The sequence below is a fragment of the Eriocheir sinensis genome, chromosome 4 (assembly GCF_024679095.1).
Source record: "Eriocheir sinensis breed Jianghai 21 chromosome 4, ASM2467909v1, whole genome shotgun sequence".
Taxonomy (NCBI): domain Eukaryota; kingdom Metazoa; phylum Arthropoda; class Malacostraca; order Decapoda; family Varunidae; genus Eriocheir; species Eriocheir sinensis.
In genome coordinates this window covers 6,326,865-6,353,089 of record NC_066512.1, presented here as the reverse complement: position 1 = coordinate 6,353,089, position 26,225 = coordinate 6,326,865, and positions in this window count along the sequence as shown.

Here is a 26,225-nt window from a genome sequence, read left to right as displayed (position 1 = left end):
TTTCGAATCATACCGGCTCTCCCCTACTCTTAAGCTCTCTCACACCATTAGTCAACAAAATGGGAAATTTTAGCAGTCACTAATATATTTTCGTATTTATCTGTGGAAATCGATAAATATAATATTTTTTTTACTTAAATCCAACAAAACACTCTATGTATCCGCCTCAAATGTCTTTTGAATTATATTATATTGATTGTACACAGTAGAACACTGGTTTTTACTATGAAATATGGTCAAAATCGAGTGCATGAATTTGTGACCCCGTAAAAAAGACGTAACAATGGGTAAATGGCGCCACTACAAACACTTGCCTGCTCCATGACGGGCTGGGGCCGAATACCATCCAGGCCCCTCAAGCAAGCCTACCAGTGCTATAGGTGTAGACGTATAAAAAAATAAAAAAAAAGCAGCCTGTGTACACATCCAATGAAAGTAAGTTATGAAACCATGTCTGCTTTTTCTTCATATCCTGATGTATGTATCCTGTGGATTTCAAGTCCCTAGTTGGAATAGGTAAAATACAAAAAATATTTCAACTTCATCGCTTGATAACTCAAAACCATGATTCTGCACTTGAAAAAAAAAACATTTCCTCCGTTTCACTTCTTATTATACACATATCTCCTACTGCAGCTTATGAAAGTATGTGTAAGAAATAGGGTTTGCCATCGGAACTTTTGTTTGAAGTTGATTTTGATTTTTGAAAAAAATTGTCAATTTCGTCGAACTTTAAAAAATATTTTTCACTATTGAAGAAAACTTACCGATAGCAAACGTTCATCTCCCATTCGTCCTGATTAAAATGTCTTTTGAATGAAAGAAATCGGCCCGTAAGTAAGGCAGGATCGATACGCTTAGAACATAAAGAATTTAACATGGGATTTGAGATTTTACACCCCCCCCCCCCTTAATATACTTGCATGCTTTTTGCACTGTAAATACATTTCAATTTTCTTCCGGGCTATTGTATGTATGTTTTTTCTATCTGTAGTTTTTGTTGTTTTGAGTCTTCAGTGTGGGGAATACCGGTATGATAGATTCATTCAAGATAAGATTAGATTAATTCATGGATAGTAATGTAGTGCGGCGACTATTCCTGATGAACGGGCCTCCCATAACCCACTTAACCAGTGGGGGTACCTCTTTGGCCGACTCGGTAAGGAGTGGCGGTGCTACTATAGCGTGAGGTCTACCTCAATATGTCGTCTACTCAGGTGCAGCGCTGAGGTCTACCGTGCCCCTCCCCTAACGTGGCCATCAGGTCAGGTGAGGTCTAACATGGATATTTATATATATAGCGTGAGGTCTACCTCAATAGGTCGTCTACTCAGGTGCAGCGCGGAGGTCTATCGTGCCCCTCCCCTAACGTGGCCATCACGTCAGGTGAGGTCTAAGATGGATATTTATATCTGTCTCACATTTTCTAAACATATGACCTGCCCATATAAAAAGAAGCAAACGAAGTTCCTAAATCAGAATCCTCCTCGGCCTGAACCAGTTAACTTCAAAATGTTGCTGAAGGAGTTTTATAGAAGAGTCATCCTGACAGAGGAAACAGCAGTCGCCTTTTTAAGGGAACACAATCTGCTGGATACAGTTCAACAAACAGATCCATGCCATAAATCCGGTTCTGTCATGGAGGAAAAACGAAAGCGTAACAGAGGAGGAGAGTTCAAGCCTGTGCTACGTTGTCCTCGAAAGGGGTGTCAAACTACACGGTCTGTTCGTAAAGGAAATTATTTTTTCCATTATACAGACATGAACAATAAACTGCACTGCAACCTGAGCCTGAGTGAAATCTTAGAACTAATATATTTCTTTGTAATGGATATACCAATAACCACAGCAACGACTCTGACCAGAAAATCTCCAAATACTGTAACTGACTGGTACAATATGTGCCGAGAGGTGTGTGCAGCCATTGTTTCTCATGAACGAAAAGGGAAGATGGTTGGAACAAACGATAACCCCATTCAAATTGACGAGGCAAGATATGCTGGTCTACGGAAGTACAACCGAGGAAGGATGCTGAATGGAAACAACACTCATCTCTCCGAAGACAGTGATGCAGAACAAGAAAACAACAGAAACCATGGGCGTAGAATTGACGGGCCTTGGGTTTTTGGTCTCAAACAAGGCTCAGACTGTCGGTACTTTTGGGTGGAACGGCGTGATCGAAACACTCTAATCCCTATTATTGAAAGGGAATGTGCACATTGTTCGGTGATACATTCAGATGAGTGGCCTGCTTATAGTAATCTAAATGCCATGGGTTACCAACATTCAATAGTGAATCACCAGCGACATTTTGTGGATCCAGCGACAGGAGCACACACTCAGGGTTAAGCGATCGTGGTTGGATGCTAAAACGATGATTCTCAAGAAAAATGCGAGGGGTTGGTAGTCAGCTGTTCCAGTCACATCTTGACCATTTTTGCTGGAAGATGATGAGAAAAAATTCCGATGATCTATTCGTGTCATTTCTAGAAGATATACGAAGTGTTTATCGCTAAAATAAATGTATGTATTGTATTTGATAGCGTGTTTATTTTTGCCTCTCTGCTTTTATCGCTAAAATAAATGTATGTATTGTATTTGATAGCGTGTTTATTTTTGCCTCTCTGCCTTTAATATAAATATAAATAGTATATAGATATATAAATGATAATATAAGGTTTACACAAATATGTATACACATACAATATTATATTATAGTTCGATGCTGCGGTAGACCTCACACTATAGTCGAAACGGGAGGTAGACCTCACGCTATGTTGAGGTAGACCTCACGCTATAGTCGAAACGGGAAGTAGACCTCACGCTATGTTGAGGTAGACCTCACGCTATAGCAGCACCGGATTGGCTCTCCCGTCACGCTGGTCGCGGGTTCAATCCCAGGCAGCCGGCGAATAGTCGAATACCCTCACCTTGTCTTGATTAATTTCTCGTGTGTTTCGATAAACGCAGAGGTCGTGTAGGAAAATAGAAAAAGAGAAAATAAACTCCCGGGGCATGACAGTGGTGGCATAGCGGTGGGCAGTTCTGTTGAGTTTCTCCGAAGGGGTAACAGGTAGGATGGCCCATGCTCCGAGGGTAATAGAAAATGGGAAGTTTTGGAGGTATGTCTCTACCGGGACATTGTGAAATAGTGCACCAAAATGGGTCTCAACACACAGAAATTAATCTACATAGAGGGGAAAGTCGTGTAGTGCGGCGACTATGCCTGATGAACGAGCCTCCCATAACCAACTTTGCCAGTGGGGGTACCTCTTTGGCCGACTCGGTAAGGAGTGGCTCTCCCGTCACGTTGGTCGCGGGGTCAATCTCAGGCAGCCGGCGAATACCCTCACCTTGTCTTGATTAATTTCTCGTGTTTTCGATACACGCAGAGGTCGTGTAGGAAAACAGAAAAAGAGAAAATAAACTCCCGGGGCATGACAGTAATGCTAGGTGGGGTTGGGTTTACAGGAGCTGCCTTGTATAGACTTACTGGCCTCATGCAGACTTATTTTGTTCATGTTCTTATATCCTTATGTTTCCCTTCCTTCACTATATCACCCTGAAAATTATTAACTAAGCCCCTTACCTTTCCTTTACAATATCCCCTCTGAAATCTTTTAGCTAATCCTCTCACCTTCCCTTCACAATATCACCTGAGAATGTTTAGGTAATCCCCTCGCCTTCTTCCCTTCACAGTATATATTATCTTGGCATATCAATCCAATCACCTCGCCTGCTGTACTTCTCATATCTGATTACTGTCACACCTCAGAGATCAATAGGGGAGGAGGTGGGAATATGGACCAGGGTGGTAATTGAAACAGGCCATATCTCAGAAACTAAGTGCTGCTGTCAATTGGTAACTGACTTTAAACGTGACACTAGTTCCCCGTAGGCCACCAATATTAAGTGCTTTCTGAGTCACTCGCTCGAGGTGAGATGCTTTGAGGGGCAATTATTTAATTCTTGCTCAGTGAAACTTTTTTTAGTTACCCTTTCAATACGGTGACGCAGAAGTCGGCGTCACAGTATGGAAAGTGTTAAGAGGAATTGAAAGAGGATTAATCCTCTTCTAAACCTCTTAATCTTTTTCTAAACCTCTTAATCCTCTTCCATTTGCTCTTAAGAGGTTTAGAAGAAGATTAAAATTCAAAGCCTGTTTTCCTATATAAATTAATAAATATGGACTCTGATATAATAGTGTGTTGATTAGTCATAAGATCACTTGTTAAAATGATGTAGTTAGTTTTTTGGAAAAACAAATTAGCTTAGAATTTCTGCTAACTAATTATGAAAATGTCGTGGGGTGGTAATATGACCAGCATGTTCCATATTAGCACCATTCCATATCTCCAGGGTTTACCTCCCCACACATCATGTCTCCAGTTCCTGAGGCAAATAAGGTGTCAAATAGAGGTCGCGAAGCTTTGAAACCATCTCTCTTGACTTCCTCTCCATACAAGGAGGCTTTAAAGACCTCATATGAAAAAAAAAATAAGGAGATCGAACTACGGGTGTGTGGCATGCCGGGGACGGGCTCAGGTTTTGTGTAGTGGCTGTGAAACTGATTTTTCCATTTGTGACTTCTATTTTTAAACTTCCCTTTTCACTGTAAAAGTTTTATTTATGCATTCACAAAAAGGAATAAATTATTTTGTTATTTTTTAAATTGTTTCATATAAGCACCCCACGCGTGTTCCATATTACCACGCCACTTTCCACAACCCACTTTTTTGGATCTTCTTGAAGAAAAAGCTGTAGCATTTGAATGATTTAGTTTTACTCACTATAACTCTGGATGTGTTAAGAGGATAAAATTTGCCAATATTTATGACGGTTGTTGATGCAGTTTTTCCTTTTAAAATCTGTGTTTTCACCTGTCATAAAAAAGTGGTCCATATAGTACCACCTCGGTCCTCCCCTACTGATATATTTAATCAGTAATTTCACATAAACCTAACAACAACAACAGGAGATGCATCGTTTCTGTTTATATGAGAAAATTATTTCAAATTTTTATGAGTGCAGTTGTCATGAGATGTTTATAATTCATTTCTGCTCCAAACATAAGAACTTTTACATTTTAGTAGGTCATAGCCCGGGAAGGGATGATTCCATTTATGATTGCTTTTAATTATATATGTTACTGATACAGCAGAACCTAAAATCTACAGAATTCTTTGTTAGAAATTTCGGATAATATTTACGAAACCTTAGCCACCTCTGGCAAAGTTAATACTTGCATCATGGATTTCTCTTTGGTCCCTGAATGCAGTGCAGTGACAAGTGACTTACGGAAAGGAGAAAGAATCCAATTCAGGGATTATCTATTGTTGAAAATAGGGGATAATAATTTACGAAAGCGTCGCCTCCTCTGACGGGGACCAAAAAGAAATCCATGATGTAAGTATTAACTTGCCAGAGGTGGCTAAGGTTTCGTAAATTTTCCCCGTTCTCACCTTGTCTCAGGACAGACCCATTGTGCAGGCAACTGTTTTGATCTAGTTTTTACTGAAATGTGTGACCTGACTGAGCCCTGATTGGCCCACATAGGCTCGATCTTCTGATCACAGAATAATATTTTTTTTTTTTATTAATGCAAGTGAATCGCTTTCAAGACATGTGTATGGCATCACGTACGCATACAAGTCTGGAGGGCAGTTAGGAGCACACTACTGCCCTGCCAAACACATCCATCCCCTTTTCTTGGGAACTGCCAGGGTGGTACAGGCGAGACACAAGCTCGTTGAGATAGGCCCGGGGTTAACCTTTGGCGGGCTCTGTGTGGGTGTTTGGAACATCCTAGCCTCTTGGAGGATGAGTGACTATCCCATCTAACAGCTGAACTCAGGATATTGAAAGTGGAATGATGGGGCTCTCCGAGGAGACCTGGAGATGGAGAGATCAGTATAGTGAGGGTTGTATCTACTACTGGTCAGCTAGGTTAGACCAAGAGCACCTGTCTCTGAGAAGTAGTGATAGCTATTTCTAGCCGACTACAGTTCTCTGGTGTTACTCCAGTTGATAAGCATACGATTATGGTGAGGTTGAATCACACTTTGGATTGCATATTTCTTATTGCAGTGTATGCCTCTACTGAGGGGCATGAACTTGAGAAAGAATGTTCCATGCCAAACTCGACCAAGTCGACCAGTGCCCCCTATGTTACGCACTCATTATCTTGGGTGACTTCAGTGCATCAACTGGCAAAGAAAGAGCTGGCTTTGAGTTATGTGTCGGACCCCGGCCATGGATCTGGCACCAGAAACGTTCTTTCCTTCTGAACTTTGCTAAGTCCAGATGGCTGAGGACTGAAGATTCCTTGTTCCAGAGGTGCGAGCCTTGCCGCGGGACTTGGTATATTAATGCTAGCAGTGTGGCAGAGGAGATTGATTACATCCTTGTTAGTACTCATTGGAGAATCCTCCAGAATTGCAGTTTTTTTTTTTCTGGAGTGCTGAGCCCTTTGCAACTTTGACTTTGGGTTGTTGAGTATCTGACTTTGGTTTGTTGAGTATCTGACTTTGGGTTGTTGAGTATCTGACTTTGGGTTGTTGAGTATCTGACTTTGGGTTGTTGAGTATCTGACTTTGGGTTGTTGAGTATCTCTTTAACTTGTAAACTTGTGTCCTGTGCTGTGCTGTGTCTCCACTCGGGATTGCCAACCTGACAATATTGTCTTGGCACTTACTCAAGAGTATTATGGCAGTTGTTTGTGTGGTCTTGGTGATGCCACATTAGCCAACCATCAGAACATCTAAAGGACAATCTACTTGCTGTCTTGGTTGGAGGCGTCACCTGATTCTAGATGGGGTTCTCCCCATCTAGGTAAGAAATCTAGGTAAGACCACAGACTTCTTGTTGCAAATATGTATGAGAATAAGTATCAGTTCCAAGAAAATCTCAAGATGCAGTCTTCAGAGATTCCATCTTAAGGAAGGGTTCTAACTTGAAAAATGAAGGAAAAATATTTTTTTCGGATTATTGGATATAAATGATCTTAACACTTTTATCTTGCAAATTAAAAGTCCTGCGCGCTTCAAACTATGTCCCTTTAACAATTTAAAGGCCAGTTTGACAGCTATACGCCCAGCATTAAAGGGCTGCCGCTTTAATCTAATATTTTTCCTTTATTTTTCATTATTTGAAGGAATTTCTTGAAAATATGAAGTCTACCATTCAGACCGTTTTCTTCCTCACCGCCGTTGCTGCCGTTCAGGACCAAAACATTACATTTCCTGCACTTTTCCTTCAAACTACAATGAAGAGAAGATCCACAGCCTATAAGGAGGTGGAGAGTGCAGGAACGGCCAGAAAAAAAAAGTAAGAAAAACCGCACAAGACCCTTCAAATGACGAAACTGCCTCCACAACCACCAGCACTACTTACCTGCCCGCCCCCAACATCCACCCCATAAGGTAAATCAGCTTACAGTACAATATAATTTACTTACTGATGTGTCTGTAACATCTTCAATTCCTACATCGAAGAAGGAAAGTGTAATTATTGAAAAATATGTTCTAGATAGGCCTATATTTGTAGTTAGTTTACAGGTTGTTGTTTGATAAATTTATTGTGCAATAGCGTCAGACAAAACAATTTTTAGCAAATGCAACTGGTTTAACTATAGACAATGGACACACACACACACACACACACACACACACGCTAAAACAGGAAGCAAGTTGATGTACTAGTTTACAGGTAGGCTCAGTGTATGCATGGATAAGCTAGAACTGAGTATTAGAAGCAAATCAGCAGACACCTATTAAGGAAATCTCCATTCTCCATGGTGAGGAACATAATTGGAGAGTGGGGAAGAGGCCCACCACTTGTTAAATTATGTGCCGAGAACTGCCATTCCGGCAAAGGCCTATAACAAATGTGTTTACAGTTTCCTTTAATATTAAGCTAGAGTTACCATTTTTTTTTGTTACAACATGAACAATAGGCATAATATAAGTGACCAAAGTTTGATGCATGTAGGACCTATATATACTTCCCGAGTTATGACATAAATAGTGTTGTTTTTCTTTGAACGTCAATTCCCGTAAATTGATATTTTTTAAGTATAAAAATGCCCAGAACGCTTATTTATTGGGGGATTTTGAAAATTAAAAAACTGGCATGTTTTCAACTCTTTTTTCCAGGTTGTTATCAAAACAAAAATACTTTATTTTAATGTGATGTATTTATTACATGTTTTCCAAAAAAATATTGCCAAATTTTTTTTTTAAATCACAAAAAAATATGAAAATAAAAAATCAACTTTTCTCCTGATAACAAGTTTGAGAAAAGATGACATTTTCAAATCATTTATAACACATATACAGATTTACTTAGAAAATATGGAACTGGACACTTATAAAGTACACCTATAAAATCAGCCTTAAAATCGGTTTTCACCTGACAGAAAAGTGGTCCATATAGTACCACCTCGATCCTCCCCTACTGATGTATTTAATCAGTAATTTATATTTATTTTACATAAACCTAACAACAGGAGATGCATCGTTTCTGTTTATATGAGAAAATGATTTCAAATTTTTATGAGTGCAGTTGTCATGAGATGTTTATAATTCATTTCTGTGCCAAACATAAGAACTTTTACATTTTAGTAGGTCATAGCCCTGGAAGGGATGATTCCATTTATGATTGTTTTTAATCATGTCAATGATACAGCAGAACCTACAAATCATCATTAGGAGCAGCTTGGTTCTTTATCTCAGACTGACTCTCATGGTCATGTGGCTCGACTTTTCAAACATCTGTGGTTGTTCTCACCTTGTCTCAGGACTGACCCATTGTGCTGGCAACTGTTTTGATCTAGTTTTTACTGAAATGTGTGACCTGACTGAGCCCTGATTGGCCCACATAGGCTCTTCTGATCATAGAATAATATTTTTTTTTTATTAATGCAAGTGAATTGCTTTCAAGACATGTGTATGGCATCACATACTCATACAAGTCTGGAGGGCAGTTAGGAGCACACTACTGCCCTGCCAAACACACCCATCCCCTTCTCTTGAGAACTGCCAGGGTGGTACAGGCGAGACCCAAGCTCGTTGAGCTAGGCTCGGGGTTAACCTTTGGCGGGCTCTGTGTGGGTGTTTGGAACATCCTGAGCCTCTTGGAGGATGAGTGACTATCCCATCTGACAGCTAAACTCAGGATATTGAGAGTGGAATGGTGGGGCTCTCTAAGGCGAGGAGACCTGGAGATGGAGAGATCAGTATAGTGAGGGTTGTATCTACTACTGGTCAGGTTAGACCAAGAGCACCTGTCTCTGAGAAGTAGTGATAGCTATTTCTAGCCGACTACAGTTCTCTGGTGTTACTCCGGTTGATGAGCATATGATTATGGTGAGGTTGAATCACACTTTGGATTGCATATATCTTATTGCAGTCTATGCCTCTACTGAGGGGCATGAACTTGAGAAAGAATGTTCCATGCCAAACTCGACCAAGTTGACCAGTGCCCCCTGTGTTACGCACTCATTATCTTGGGTGACTTCAGTGCATCAACTGGCACAGAAAGAGCTGGCTTTGAGTTATGTGTCGGACCCCATGGATCTGGCACCAGAAACATTCTTTCCTTCTGAACTTTGCTAAGTCCAGATGGCTGAGGACTGATGATTCCTTCTTCCAGAGATGCGAGCCTTGCCGCGGGACTTGGTATATTAATGCTGGCAGTGTGGCAGAGGAGATTGATTACATCCTTGTTTATACTCACTGGAGAATCCTCCTGAATTGTAGTTTTTTTCTGGAGTGCTGAGCCCTTTGCAACTGACCACAGACTTCTTGTTGCTAATATGTATGAGGATAAGTATCAGTTCCAAGAAAATCTCAAGATGCAGTCTTCAGGGATTCCATCTTAAGAAACTGAGGGACCAGCAGGAATATGCTGTGGCAGTCTCTACTCTGTTTGAAGTGCTTGGTACTATGGAGGACCCTGGAGAGTTGTGGCATACCATTAAAATTGAAACTCTCAAAAGCTGCTGAGGAAGAAAAGGAGAGGTGTGTCAGAGGTCTTGCTGACAATGTTGAGGGTTGTCAAAATGCAAACGCCTGTAGACCTGCCTTCTGAGCTCTGAAAAAACTTCGCTGTCACACTCATACCAAACTGCCCATACACACTTTCATTACTTTCTCCATCCCATCCTGAAACACCACATGCACCTCTTATGTAACTCATTTCCACTGCATGTCTTCTCGATTGCTGTGCTGCATTCCATGTCCACGTCTCTGACACATATGACAGGATAACCTACTGTTTCTTTTGCCTCTCTTTATAAGAACATAAGAACATAGGAGTCTGCAAGAGGCAGGTAGGCCTGTACGAGGCAGCTCCTCTGAACCTAAGCTCCCGTGTAGCTCCCGTGTATCTAACCCCACCTAATATCACTGTCCATGAATTTATCTAATCTATTTTTTAATGTGACAATTGTATTGGCACTCACCACATGACTGCTAAGCCTATTCCACTCATCCACCACCCTGTTTGTAAACCAATTTTTGCCTATGTTCCTGTTGAATCTGAATTTATCCAGTTTAAACCCATTACTTTGTGTCCTACCCGGTTCTCTTACCAACAAAACCTTATGAATGTTTCCCTTATTAAAGCCCTTCATCCATATATAAACCTCAATCATGTCTCCACGCACCCTTCGCCTTTCTAGAGAATGCAAGTTTAACTGTTTGAGTCTTTCCTCGTATGGCAAGTTTCTCAACCCCTGAATCATCTTAGTCATCCTCCTCTGCACTGATTCTAACATTTTGACCAGAACTGAACCGCATAATCAAGATGAGGTCTAACTAATGCTAAATATAGTTTGAGGAAGACTTTGGCGCTTCTGTTGCTTACGCTCCTTGAAATAAATCCCAGTACCCTATTTGCTCGATTTCTAGCTTGAATGCATTGTGCATTGCACCCAGACCTGCTTATGAGAATGTCATTTAAGCAATAGTTATGAGAGGGGTTGTTCCTACCTTCACTCAGAATACTGCACTTCCTTACATTGAACTCCATCTGCCATTTATCCGCCCAGTCATACAATCTGTTTAGTTCACCCTGGAGAATACTAGCGTCCTGATCCGACTCAGTTACTCTTCCGATCTTGGTATCATCTGCAGACTTACTGACATCACTGCTAATTCCTATATCTAAGTCATTGATATAAATAATAAACAAAAGTGGACCTAATACCGAACCTTGTGGGACCCCACTCGTAAAGGTAGTGAAAAGGCATATTATGCATACGCGCGCTGTTTTTGCTGGTGACGGCGGCAGTGGCAGTGTAGTCAACGAGCCGATTAGCGATGGTACGTCAGGTTAGCAATAGTACGTTTAGTTAGCGATTAGCCCACGCATGTGAGACCAGGTCACAGAGTTATATACCTAGAGCGCGCGCTCCCATGTTGTGGGCTTGGCAGCAGGTGAGGCAAGTTACTCTGGCGCAGCAGCCATCTTGGGGAGCCCACTTTCCCTCACTCTGTGGTGGTGATAGTGGTGGTGATGGTGGTGGTGGTGGTGATGATGGCGATGGTGGTGGTGGTGATGGTACATGGTGGTGGTGGTGGTGGTGGTGATGGTGGTGGTGATGGTGGTGGTGGTGATGGTGGTGGTGATGGTGGTGGTGGTGGTGGTGATGGTGGTGGTGATGGTGGTGATGGTGGTGGTGGTGATGATGGTGGTGGTGGTGGTGGTGGTGGTGGTGGTGATGATGATGATGATGGTGGTGGTGGTGATGGTGGTGGTGGTGGTGATGATGATGATGATGATGATGATGATGATGATGATGATGGTGGTGGTGATGGTGGTGGTGGTGGTGGTGGTGGTGGTGATGGTGGTGGTGGTGGTGGTGGTGATGGTGATGATGATGATGATGATAATGATGATGATGATGGTGGTGGTGGTGATGGTGGTGGTGGTGATGATGGTGGTGGTGGTGATGGTGGTGGTGGTGATGGTGGTGGTGGTGGTGGTGGTGGTGGTGATGATGGTGGTGGTGGTGGTGGTGGTGGTGGTGATGATGATGATGATGATGGTGGTGGTGATGATGGTGGTGGTGGTGATGATGGTGGTGGTGGTGGTGATGATGGTGGTGGTGGTGGTGGTGGTGGTGGTGATGATGATGGTGGTGGTGGTGATGGTGGTGATGGTGGTGGTGGTGATAGTGGTGGTGGTGGTGGTGATGGTGGTGGTGGTGGTGATGGTGGTGGTGGTGGTGATGGTGGTGGTGGTGGTGGTGGTGGTGGTGGTGGTGATGGTGGTGATGGTGGTGGTGGTGATGGTGATGATGATGATGATGATGATGATGATGATGGTGGTGGTGGTGGTGGTGGTGATGGTGGTGGTGATGATGATGGTGGTGGTGGTACATGATAGTGGTGGTGGTCTTGGTGATGGTGGTTTCCATAAACAGAGAGAGAGAGAGAGAGAGTAAAACCTGAGTTATGTCATGTCACGTCAGTCCGTCTCTCTCTCTCTCTCTCTCTCTCTCTCTCTCTCTCTCTCTCTCTCTCTCTCTCAACCAACTCCTCCACCCACCAACATCACCACCACCACCAGCACCACCACCATCACTATAGCACCACCACCAGCACTATATAGCACCACTACCACCATGACCACCATTACAACTTACCACTTACCTCCACTTTGAAGTTGCCGGTTGGAGCACAGAGTTGGCTGGACTGGTCTCCCAAAGATGGCGGCCGAGGTACTTCCGGTTGCTGCACCGGAGTGTCTGGCTCGCGCGCTCTAGGCATATAACTCTGTGGACCAGGTCCACCACGCGTGGTCATTATTTTTTTTTTTTAGAGCACGCACCTTTACCCAAAAGAGTTTTGTGAAGGTTTGGGCTGGGTATAGTATTAGGTAAAGGTGAGTGTTCTAAAAAAATAACCACGCGTGGTGGACCTTCTTGTGTGATTTCCCCCTTACGGGGGAACGGGCCTTTGTCGTAGAAACGACGGCCTGTAGGCATGGTGGACCTGGTCTCACATGCGTGGGCTAATCGCTAACTAAACGTACCATCGTTAACCTACGTTACTGAGGCTACGTACCATCGCTAACCGGATCATTGGCAACACTGCCACCGCCGCCGACACCAAAATAGCGCGCGTATGTATAATATGCCTTTTCACTACCTTTACCACTTTTTCTTTACTTTTAAGTTTTTCCGCCTTCATATTATGGTTAAGGGACACGTATTTCGTCCCTTAAGTATAATATGGAGGCGTAATATCGTATTTTGGAGGCGCGTAGTGAATCTCCACAATTAGCCTGTTGATTTCTCAACCTCATTTGAAATGAATATTAGTTGATTTCATGCTCCCCCACCCAAAAAACCCATGTTCCCACAGGTCCCTCAAGATCGTTTAGGGCAGGGAATAGGCATAACTTGAAAAGAGGCATAACTCGAAAAGTAGACATCTGTGACGAAAATGAGGTACAAAATCGTGCAATTCACTACATCTATCACCAGAAAAACATGAGCCACGTAAGAAAATCGTTGGTTGGATGAAACCGTAAACTGTTCAAATTCTCTGCTAAAGCAAGAGAATGCACTTTCTAACCCCCACAGCTATAGTCCTGTCCCTCATCGTTTGATTTTTGTTTTGGTGCTGTTCATAATTACATCTATAACAGCGATGGTGGACTCTAATTTCATTATTAAATATGCTTATGACACGAAGATTGGCAACTTGGTCTTCTCAGACCATGACAGGGAAAGCCTCTAAAAAGATTATAAATTTTCAGTTTGGACTGATAGATGGGAGATGCCCTTTGATGTAAATGAGTGGCAGGTTCTTAAAATTGGAACAATAAATTGGTTTGATCACGGGTTTGCTACTTTCATGGACCTGGAGATGGTATATGACAGGGTTGAAAAGAAGGGTTTATGGAACGTTCTATAAAGATATACAGCGTGGGAGGGCGTTTGCTCGAGGGGATCATATCCTTCTATAAGGACATGTATATATATATATATATATATATATATATATATATATATATATATATATATATATATATATATATATATATATATATATATATATATATATGTATAAATGTCTCTGTGTGTGTGAATGATTGGTGAGTCGAGTGAGATTTTGGTGTTGGTGTAAGATAGGGATGTGTAATGTCACCATGGCATTTTAATGTGCAGTACATGGACTGTCGTATGAAAGAAATGAAAGCCAAATTGGGGGAGCTAGATCCAAGGCTGAAAGTGAGAGGTAGGTTACAGAGGAGTCTTTGGTGGCAGGCCTATTTGCAGATGATACAGTCTTGTTGGCAGAGAATGAAGGGATGCTGCAGAAGATAGTGGATGAGTTTGACAGGGAGTGTGAGAGGAGAAAGCTGAAAATGAATGATGGAAAGAGTAAGGTTCTGGTATTTGAGAGGGCAAAAGAAGAGAGAATGGAGGAGGTGACTGAGTTTAAATGTCTGGGGACAGTTTTATGTAAGAATGGAAGTATGGAAGGTGAGGTGAAGGAAAGTGGAGTGAAGGGCAGACAGGTAGTAGCTGCACAGGAGAGAGTTATGAGAGGATGAAGTGTGAGCAAGGGGATATTTGAGGCGGCAGACAGAGATGAAAATTATGATGTAATCTATCTTGATTTTAGTAAAGCGTTTGACAAAGTTCCTTACCAACGACTGTTGCTTAAATTACAGGCTCACAGAGTAGAAGGTAAAGTTTTGAACTGGGTCAAGGCGTGGCTTAGCAATAGGAAGCAAAGAGTGCAAATCACCAAGGGGGGCAGAGCCCCCCTTGGTCAGGAGGGGGGTCGAAGGGGGCAAAGCCCCCCTCAGTTAGCTAGGTTGTAAAGTTCAGTTGGAATAATTTAAATATGCCCCCTCTCCAGAACCCCCCGAATTCTCACGGGACACCAAGATCGTTATATGGGGGGAGGGGGGTCCAGGGGGGGTGTAGCCCCCCTTAGTTAGGAGGGGGGTCGAGGGGAGCTTCGCCCCCCCTCTCAGTTAGAGGTTAGGTTATGAAATTGGGTCGGGGTAGTTTAAATATATTCGACATTCGGTGTGGGCCATTGGAATACCCAGCGCGGGACGGAGTGGGGGAACGGCGGTGGGGGTGAAGCAGTAGTTGTAAAGAAATATCATGTTTGGTGTTTCGAAACTGCGGTCCATTCGAGCAGTAAGTTAGTGTTTGCCAATCAGTTTAAAGATGGCCACGGTGTGTGCTGGTTGTACGGACAGCTACTGGGAGTTTATTAATCAATTTTATCTGGACGACAAAGAAGTCATGGTGTCCTTCCTTTAGAAGTACGGTGCCCAGACTGTAAACTTCCCTGTATTTATAGGGATTAGAGGCAGCAGCAGCAGTAGCGCCACCAAAACTATCAACATCTGGCCAGTAAGGTGATGCCGTTGTTGTGGTTTTCATTTCCTGAACTTTACTGTTTCCTGTTCTTTATCTTTTTATTTATTTCCTCTTCTTTATCTTTTTCTGGTGATACATGTAGTGAATTGAATGATTTTGTACCTTATTTCCGTCGCAAATGTCTACTTTTCGAGTTATGCCTCTTTTCAGGTTATGCCTATCCCATCTAGGAAAGTTAGAAATGTTCGGCCAGGGTATTTCAATAACGATTTTCCCAGAAAAACTCTCCTTTGTGCTATGTAGCACTTTGTTGGCAATACTGCTCACCTTCCATTGGCTGAAGCTGTTTTTGCTAAATGTATTAAATCGTTGGCAACACTGCTCACCCATAGCGGATCGTTGGCAACAGTGCTTACCTCACAATGGCCACTTCCCTCGCTCCCCCCATAACAAATGCAGGCTATGCCTTTTCATTGGTGTTCTAATGTGATTCTGTTGATTTCTCGACCTCATTTGAAATGCATGTTAGTCGATTTCACGCTCCCCCATCCAAAAACCCTGTGTTCCCACAGGTCCCCCAAAATCGTTTAGGGCAGGGGATAGGCATAACTTGAAAAGAGGCATAACTCGAAAAGTAGACATTTGTGATGGAAATGAGGTACAAAATCATGCAATCCATTACATCTAGCACCAGAAAAACATGAACCATGTAAGAAAATCGTTTGTTGGGTGAAACCGTAAATTGACCGAAAATTTGATTTAGTTTCTTCTTCTTTTGACCTGTTTCACTCTGTATCACTTCATAGGTCCTCCTCTTGGTCCTCTACTCTGCTTATTCACACACACACTACTTGTCAATGGCAAACATAGTAGGTATATTATTTATCTTTCCTCACTATAATAGACTATTGCACTATAATTTTCTCAAATTCACTGCTTGAATCACTTATTTTCAATCATTTTCCTTGTATTTATTCAAGCATTTGTGCCCTTTTTCCCAACACTGCATTAGGAACATTTTTGTTAGCTTCATAATTCTTTTTCTTTTTGTCTCCATACAGCCCTAACACTGTACAAACTGCCCCACTGCCCTCCTCTAGCCTCCTATCCCATTCCTCTCTGCCTATGGGGTGCTGCACTGAACTGACCTGCCATCTGGTGGCCCTGCTGGAGTCGCTGCCAGATGCTGGGTTCACACATTCACGGTTTGTGGTCACGGTGCCCTCCCGACACACAAAAATGGTGAATCGGCATTGTATCCGTGACTAACCTTGACGTACCTTGGATTTCCGGTGCGACATCATAACCCCACCGGGGAAAACCTTGGACGTCGGCAGTGTCTCCTGATCATTTTGGCGCGAGCAAAATGATCGGGGCTCACCCCGACAACTGTCAAATGCTGTGACTATCCGGGATGGCATCGGGAAGGGTCCGGGCTAGCACCTGGAGTCCGTCGAGAACGTCGGTAAGCCATCGGAAATGACCGTGACATTCCGGTGGGAAACCTTGGCTTTCCGCCGCTCAGCCACGGTCTGATCACGTGTGCTGCGGATGCCTACCGACCTCATGAAGCTGTCGGGACGCTGCCGGGCTGGGGCAGTGACCTCCCGGCGGGCACATCACCATGGCCCTGTGCTCTGACGCATCCGTGCACGTGTTGCGGGTTGACGAGCTCGAGTTAGCCCCTGCAGCAGCCGAGATGGCTACGGAGCAACCCCAGTCCGCCCTGCAGGAGGAAGGTACCATTACCCAGACACAAGAGGTAGCCACTCAGCCCCAGGAAAGTGGCAGGAAGAAGGCCGCCACCACTCTCCTCGATGAGGCGGTGGACACACACACACACACACACCCACACACACCTGGCTAATTACAGCCTTTATCAGTTTGCTGCCACTAATGACATAAGTAGCCTTGTCCCTCAATTAACACCAAAGCATCAGGTCATATAATCCCCTTTCCTTAATCTTCATCCCCTCAAAGTTCACTTCACACGTAGCCTGCCTGACCCTACCTGACCTGAGGTCCAAAGATCCTGCCAGCCCCACCCCATAAGCTGAAAGCATCTGCCACCTGCACACACTCCACGCCCACAAAAAGTATATCTACAACCACCCCGCACACCCACCCCAGAACCGCAAATTCAACCCATATCCTACCTGCACAGTAAACTTGTAGTAAATCATTCTTCTACACACACACACACACACACACACACACACACACACACACACACACACACTCGTGCCAGTTCCAGGCAACGCCCCCTTTTTATACATCGGCAGAAATACCAAGATGCTACAACGGTTAGGCGCCGATGTCCGTGAAACACCGGGAAGGCATCTAGGCAATTCCGTAACTTTATCGTGGTCATCGTGGGTGGGTCGTGGGTTACCGGCTGTAACCGTGGTGATTTATTGTCATTTTCTGTGGCCGCCGTAAGTGGGTCGGGAGGGATCGGGATTAGTTCGGGAACGTCGTTCTCGCTCCGGCATACTACCCTTGTACACCGTTGTACAGCCGCGGTGGCTGAATGGTTAGCGTGACGGCCCCACATTCAGGAGCTCCAGGAGGGACGCAGGTTTGCATCCTGGCCACCACACAGCTGAGGTTTTTCAGTCACCACCGAGTGGCCTAAGACTACCCACATGCTGGCCTGAAGACCGCCCATCAACCCGGGCTCTAGATAACCTCTCCAAAGAGAGGCTCAAAGATGAGTTCTGGGGGGCAGCATGAGCCAACACAAGATGGCGCCAGAACGGGTTGGGCCGACCATCAGGCCCCACCAGAAAGAAGCCTTGGGCCGACCATCAGGCCCCACCGGGAAGAAGCCTACCGGCGCAATAGGCAGCGACGTAAAAAAAAAGGGGGGGGGGTAATTCGGCAGTCAGATCGTGGCCAGAGGTCACGGTTTTACCACATGCTCTCTGTGGGGCCATCGTGGACCACAAATCGTGAATGTGTGAACCCAGCAAGAGGCAAGCACTGCGGTGTTCTGGGGTCCAGCGAGGCTTAATTGACATTTTTCTGTACCAAATTAGCAAATTATCAGAGTTGTAATGGCCACTATCATGTTTACATGAAAAATCTGAGTGCTGTACATTATTCATGTCGTTATAATGATTATTGATGGCAAACTAAGAGCATTCTTCGATATATCCTCTAACACTCAATTCCGTGGTTAATAGGAATGCATCAGTGCGGCCTCTTGTCAGATATTTCCTTCATGCAATAAAGAATAAGTCAAACAAGTCCGGCATGGTGTCATGCTGTCAGTATTACACAGTCAGCAGTGGAAGGTAGTGTTGAAAATTTTGCCACTCTACATTCCTACGGCTGGCACGCAGCTGCCTCCACACGATGCATTTCAATGTCCCTCCAATCAGAGTGCGGGAAGGTGTTTACACTGCTGCTCTTGGAAGAAAAATACAAGGAGAGGGCATGACGTCACAGGAGTGAAGCAGTCTTGGCCCATAACATTGCCAGGCTGGCCGGACGCGCGACACCCACACACCTCAACATTTTGCCGTCATGCCGGCTTACTCTCCCTTTGGTTGCGCCCACAGAGGCGGGGATTGCAGCATAACATTTCATCGGTAAGACAAAATAATATTTGTGTTGAAACATTATATAGGTGGCGAGAAAACTGAGCTTGAAAAAGAGCGACACAAAAGAATACGAATGATTCCTTGATGGAAATTTCAAGGAAATCATCTGTAATTCATCTCCCATGGCTTTAACACACAATTAGGTCACAATCCTGGAATGTAGAGGTCTTTGGGTACTATCAGAAGTACAATGAACACATAGTTATTTTGCAAAACATGTAAAATAAAAGTGTAAACCTGGGCAAGCTACTGAGTCGATTCAACCCACGGGCACTCATTTGCCTGACAATGTTAATTCTCATTCTCATTCTCTCATTCTTATTCTTTAATTCTCATTATCTTTCTCATTCTCATTCCCTCTCATTCTCATTCTCATTACCTCTCTCTCATTCTCATTCCCCGCATTTTCTCTCTCTCTCTCTCTCTCTCTCTCTCTCTCTCTCTCTCTCTCTCTCTCTCTCTCTCTCTCTCTCTCTCTCTCTCTCTCTCTCTCTCTCTCTCTCTCTCTCTCTCTCTCTCTCTCATTCTTCCTTTTTCATTCTTTGTCTCACACAGCGGCGGAAACCTCATCAAAGGTATAGAACGGTAGAACATTCTTTTATTCTCATTGCCTCTCTCTCGTAACGAGTCTAACGCCCTCATTTTCTCTCATTCTCATTCTCTCCCCATGCTTCACCTCACAGTGAAGAGCGGCGCCCGCTGAGGGCCACTTCATGCATTCTTCCTCCAAGCTTCTGCTCTAAACATATTGTATGTGCTGCCAGCAGCAAGTATTATAATTATTTAAAACTCCTAGTTTAAATCATAATACATACATCTTTAGCATCTTATAATATTACTTTCACTACAGTACTCTCTCGAGTTTCACGCTATCCGAGTTTCGTGATCCACGAGTTTCGCGGTTAGGCCTAAATTCTTACCATCCCGACTTTCGCGCATTATCACCGCGAGTTTCTCGCTGCTTTGACACCTACGGGTCACGTCTACTTACCATCAGCGTCACATATGCTACCTTTAAAGGTAGTATCACACTGGACGTTTTCCTCCAAACCTTGTGGCTAAGGCAAGAGAGAGAGAGAGAGAGAGAATGGGTCGTTTTGAAGCCGCAGTTGAAGGTGGCTGCCTTACGATTAGCTGACAGTTCTGAAAACACGCATATGATTCACTGGGAGTCCGGTGACGTCATCACCGACGCTCACCCTATCAGCTGCTTCACTGCCTTAAGGCGGTGTGACAATGGCCGTTTTCGTCCAACTGTTGGGGCTATGGGCAACGCCTGTACGCCCAATCGGTAACGAGTTCACGGTTATCCGTAAGCTGGTGTCACACAGGGCTTTTTTCTTCCCACTGAGTTGGCGCCAGCTAAGGCAACCAGCATCTCCAGCTTTTCCGGGTGTGCGTCACACATGGTCAAGGTCGGTTGCCCGTATCCACATCCACAACGTAAACAAAGCACTTGCCCTGTATCAACATGACGTTGTCTGCTAAAGGGCTGTCGCGGCTTGTGCAGCCATTACCCAAGTTGTGGACTTGTTGCTGAAGTTAAATGGAAGGAAGAAACAGTTGTGGGTGTGGCATGCCTGTGGTTCCTCCATGCCAGTTCTCATTGTCACCACTGCGTGTGAGCGGCCAACCCACCCATCTTGACTCAACCACATAAACACATGGATCGAATAACAACAAACACACACACACACACACACACACACACATGCACACACCAGACTCATTAGGAACCATTGCAGATGTTTCTGACAAACAGAAACGACTTCACCATTTCTTAAGTGTGTTAGAATGTATATCTGGTGAGTGGCTCACATGAACCAAACCTAGCTCTTGGCAAGAAGAAAGCAGTCGTCTTTAACACTGCTCTCTTCTTGCCATTCACTTGCTCTCTTCTTGGTTTGTATGAACCACTCACCAAATAAGTTCTAACCCACTCTAGGAAATGGCAAAGCCATTTTTGTTTGTGAGAAACATCTGCCATGGTTCATGATGAGTCTGGTGTGTGTTGTTACTCGATCCACGTGTTCATGTATGTGGTCGGAGTCTAGATGGGTGGGTTGGCTGATCACGCGCAGTGGTGACAATGAGAACCGGCACGGAGGAACCACAGACACGCCATACCCACAATAGCTTCTTCCTTCCATTTAACTGCAGCAACAAATCCATAACTTGGGTAAAGACAGCACAAGCCGCGAGAGCCCTCACTTTAGCAGACGACGCCATGTCAATACAGGGCAAGTGCTTTGTTTACGTTGTGGATGTGGATACGGGCAACCGACCTTGGCCGTGTGTGGCGCTCACCTGGAAAAGTTGGATTTGCCAGTTGCCCAAGCTGCCGCCAACGCGGTGGGAAGAAAAGGGCCCAATGTGACACCAGGTTATGGACAACCGACAACTCAGTCCTTGATGGGCACACGGGCGTTGCCAGTAGCCACAAAGGTTAGAGGAAAATGGCCAGTGTGACACTGCCTTAAGGTGGAAAGTCATTTTTACGGTTGAAAAAATCAATTTTTTGAAAATTTCCATGTGAACTTGAGTGGCTCTTGCGGAGGTACTGCGCCGCACTGCCAAGCGTTAGAGCGTCATGGTGGCCTTTAATTAAATACCCTATGCACGGGGAATGTAAACATATATACTGTCACTTCTTTTTGTGTATCTTCTATTTGCATCCTCTTTTTCCTATTTTTTTCGTGATTATATGTAATTATGGTACTGAATGATAGTCTCTCCACATCTCCACACAAGAAAAGTGAGTGAGTAGCGGGGAGGCAGAGTATTGATTTTGTGGCGTGGGAGGGTACACACACTCCGCCCTCACACGTGCGTTTCTCCTTGGCCTGCTTATACCGTCTTCCAGTGGATTTTCAGACACTATGGGGAAGCGGAAAGCTGTGGCTACATCAAAATAAAGCAAAGTTTGCTGGCCTAAAAAGGGTAAGATTTATGTCTCAGCTCATAATACTTGAGCACAACTTGGGATATGAGGCAAATAGATACATTGCCTATATAGGCTTCCTTTCAACTCCTGAGGCAACAATAACAAGAAAACAAATGGATAAAGCCAGGATTTCTTCACACCAACCAAAAAAGAAGAGAAATGAAAGAAAAAGCCGCGAGTCTGCAGATTATCAGCCAGGTGGCTTTGATGCATAAACCTGGCGACAATGAATGAGTTGGGTGGCGCCCAATGATACCCTCCCCTCTGAGGGAGTAATATTTTGTCTTTTAGAATACATTGTGCATTCCTACATGTATTATAAGAGACAAAAGGGAACCAGGTGCCTAAATCTACTTCGAGGAAAATCAATTGTGAGCACACCCTCCCCGTAGAAGTGACCTGAGATGACCTGAAAGAGCTTCCTTGGAAATCTGACCTCTTGAACATTATCAGAAGAGTAAGATAAGGAACGAGACATAGTTGTGTTGTGCTAGAAAACACCTCTGTACCGTACAGTCACCTAAACATAAAAGTGCGCTTTTCTCAAAATTAAAATTTTAATGTAAAGAATTATATATCTCGACTTGTATTTGGACGATTTTTTTTTTTTGCAGCATAATACTCAGAAAAGAATTATCTACAAAACTGCATCTTGAGATTCGTTAATGTCGAAGTTTGTATGATCCGTGATTTTTTTTTTGGTAGTTTTTACAGAAAAAAATTACCGCTTGAATTGATTTTGTTTTGTGCACTTATTATTTGAGATATACAAATGATAATATGCAGTATTGTTCCTTTGGGTGTCATTTAAATCTCATATAAAGGATATTCCTTTACTTTGAATAGTTTTCTGTGAATAAGAATTTTTTGAGCATGTGTAAAACTTTAAAAAAAAAAAAAAAAAAATCCTTCAATTTTTATGAAAATTATATCAGGGGTACCTCACAGTCTAGTGTTTAAACTGTAAAAAAAATCATTAGTCTAGATGAAAAATTACCCCGACAGGAGATCAAAATGTCCGAACACGACCGTAAAAATGACTTTCCCCCTTAAGGCAGCAAGGCCGCTGACTGGGTGAGCGTCGGCGATGACGTCATCGGACTCCCAGCAAATCACAATTGTGTTTTCAGAGCTCAGCCAATCGTAAGGCTTCATCTGTGGCTTTAAAACGACCCGTTCTCTCTTCCTGTTTTCTTCTTTTTCCAAGGTATGTATTTTGAAATAACAAGGGAGTAAAGAAGGGAAAAAAAGTGAGCTCTGGGGGGTGACATGAGCCAATTATAATGGCACCACTATGAACAGTTGCCTGCGCCATGACGGGCTCGGGGCTGACCATCAGGCCCAGATGGATAGTCTACCGGCGCCATAGCCCACATGTAAAATAAAAAAAAAAAAAAAAAATCTCCACGGGTAGGAACAGATAAGCACTTTTTCAGTGTTTTCAATACCTTGAGTTTCGCACTATACCTTCAGAACGAAGCGAGCACGAAACTCGAGAGGGTACTGTATATTATCTGGTCCTGGACTTGTATTAGTTATGAGGGACTGAAGTGCATAAAGGCCTTCATAAGTAGCTCTCAGAATTGTGCAGGGTATGAACTGGATTTTCATTAGTGCAGTTATTAGTGTTGATGTTGGTGGTAACAGCATATATGTTGGCACTGAATAATGGCAAAGAATAATTATTCAAGATATTCACAGTGTGTCAATTTTCAATTACTAAATTACCTGTGCTGTCAGTTAAGGGTCCAGTCCTAATCCATCCTTTGCATACAAGGTGTCCTTGTTGTAGGAAGGGTACCAGTTATCGATGAAAAGCCATCCATTGCACTCATAGTGACCCGTTAGCCTGCTGTTCACTAACTTTCTCCAGGGTCTCTCTGAAATGCCTGAACAACTCTTCCCTTTTAACTATACATAAATAATTACCTCCAGCACTGAGAAATATGATAGGTTTTGTTCCTTCGCCCAATAAACATGCCTCTACCCTCTCAGCTATGTCACCTATTTCTGCTCCTGGAAATCACACCCTAAGCCCATTCTGCCAATGAGTTTGACCTGACTCTCTCCCACTAAAAGGACACTACCCTTAGATGGGCCTGGAGAGGGGATGTGACAAGGGAGGAGGGAGAGAGGAGGACAGAAAGGTGCATGGGTACAGAGTGGAATTGAGAAAAGGGGAAGAGGGTGGCACAGAGGAGTGGGGGTAGTGGCTGTGGAGGGTAAGTGGGAGTGGGAAAAGAGGAAGAGAAGGAGGAGGAGGAGGATAAAGAGGAATAAATGGAGGAAAAGAAAGAGGAAGAGATGAGGACAATTGAGGAGAGAAAGGAAGGGAATGGGAGGAGGAGGGGAGAAGGAAAGAGGGCAAGGGTAGAGAGGAAGGAAAGGAGGAGGGGAAGAAGAGGGAGAGGCATGGTAGGGGATGCAGGGGAGCAAGGGTCTTGCTGCAAAGGTCTTGGAAAATAAATTGGATGGCTACCATTAAACTCCAAGAAAAGTGAGAAAAATTCAGTCATGAAAAATTGTTAAATTATGCAATACACTCGGCCCTCGATTTAACAGATTAAAAGGGGAGAAGGGTGGTGCTTTGCTTGAAAAAGTCTGTTGCTTGAAAATTTGGTTTTGACGTTTCTAAAGCCGGTGTCACATCGGACAAATCTACCCAGCCTCCTTTCTAGCTCGGAACAATTTATTATTTTTTTTTATTTATTTATTTTTTTTTAATGATCCGGGCGGCCAGGCGCATGTGTGCGAGTGGCCTCGGCTGTGCGCTGGGCTTGAGCAGCTGATGGGCGGCTGATGATGGTGGTGGTAATGATGGGTGTTGGCGGCGTGGTCCCCGCATCGGCGCCGCCTGGGCGTTGCTTTCGTTGGGGCCCGTGTGTGTGTGGCTGTGTTTATTGTGCTAATTCTTTGTTTTCCACATGTTGTGCGGGACTTCTTTCTTCTCTTCCATCTCTTCTTTTTCAAAAAGAAGAGATGGAAGAAAGGAAAGGGGTCCCGTGCAACATGTGGAGGATGGGAATTGGCAAATTGAGAAGCCCAAACCCATAATAAACACAGCCACACACGTGTGGGCCCCGATGGGGATGCCGTTCGGGTGCCGCCGATGTGGGGGCCTCGCTGCCGCCGCTCATCATCGCCATCACCATCAACAGCCGCCCATCAGCTGTTCGGGGCCGGGCCCGGTGCACGGCCGGGGCTGTCTGCAAGCGTGCACTTGGGTGGCCAAGCGAAAGATGTTGACGGTTTTCAATTTTCCTCATAACGGCAGACACACACTATACGATGCGTCCTGTCTGGCGGCCGAATATTGGGCGGAGTTAGAGGCCATGAGGCAGTGTGTGTGGATGTAATTTGTGCGGCACAGCCTCACGACACTACCCGATGGCCTTCTGTTTAGGGTTTTGACGTTTCTAAAGCCGGTGTCACACTGGACAAATCTACCCAGCAACGGACAAAATGTCTGTTGCTGGGTATTTGTTCGTTGAGATTTTGTGGATTTTGTGGTCCATTAAATCTGAAATCCGTTAAATCGGGGTCTGTTAAGTCGAGGGTTGAGTGTATACATATGGGCCGAACACACACTCACCAACTCTCCTTAAGTGAAGGGCCTTTCGCCCCTTGCAAGCGTCCCTACTGATCAATTCTCACCCAACAGGGCCCTCTAGGATTTAAGAGTTAACCAGCAGGACTTAGCTTGTTGTAGAGGATTTTCAGATACAGGTAACTCGATTTACGCGAGTTTGGTTTATGCGTTTTTGAAATAGTGCGGGGTCCAGAATCCAAATAAATGTTTAATTTACACGTTTTTTTCACTTATACGCGATATTTTATGGAGTGGCCACCAGATGTCTCCTGCAACTGGACTCACACAGCGCCACGGCCACACAGCTGAGCTCAGTTCTTCCCGCGCGCCACTTGAACAGCAATTCAGTACCCACGCTGCCACACTACTCAACAATAGGGGTGGGCTGGTCCCGGTACCAGTACCAGTACTAACGGTACCAGCTATATGGTATGGTACCGGTACCAGACTGCTCGGTACCGGTACCAATACTAGCCAGTCGCTCATGGTGTCCCTCATTTCTTCCTCACACGAGTGAGGCTGAGACTGAGTGCCTGAGTGGATATCTCAGTGATATGGATATTTTCTCTCTCTCTCTCTCTCTCTCTCTCTCTCTCTCTCCACTGAATGAAATGAATATTTATTTTTCGATAGAAACCTACCTCTTGTTTGATTTACATTGTTTTTGATTTACACGACCTCTTCAAGGACACAATACTCACGTAAATTGAGAGTTACCTGTACAGTGGTCTG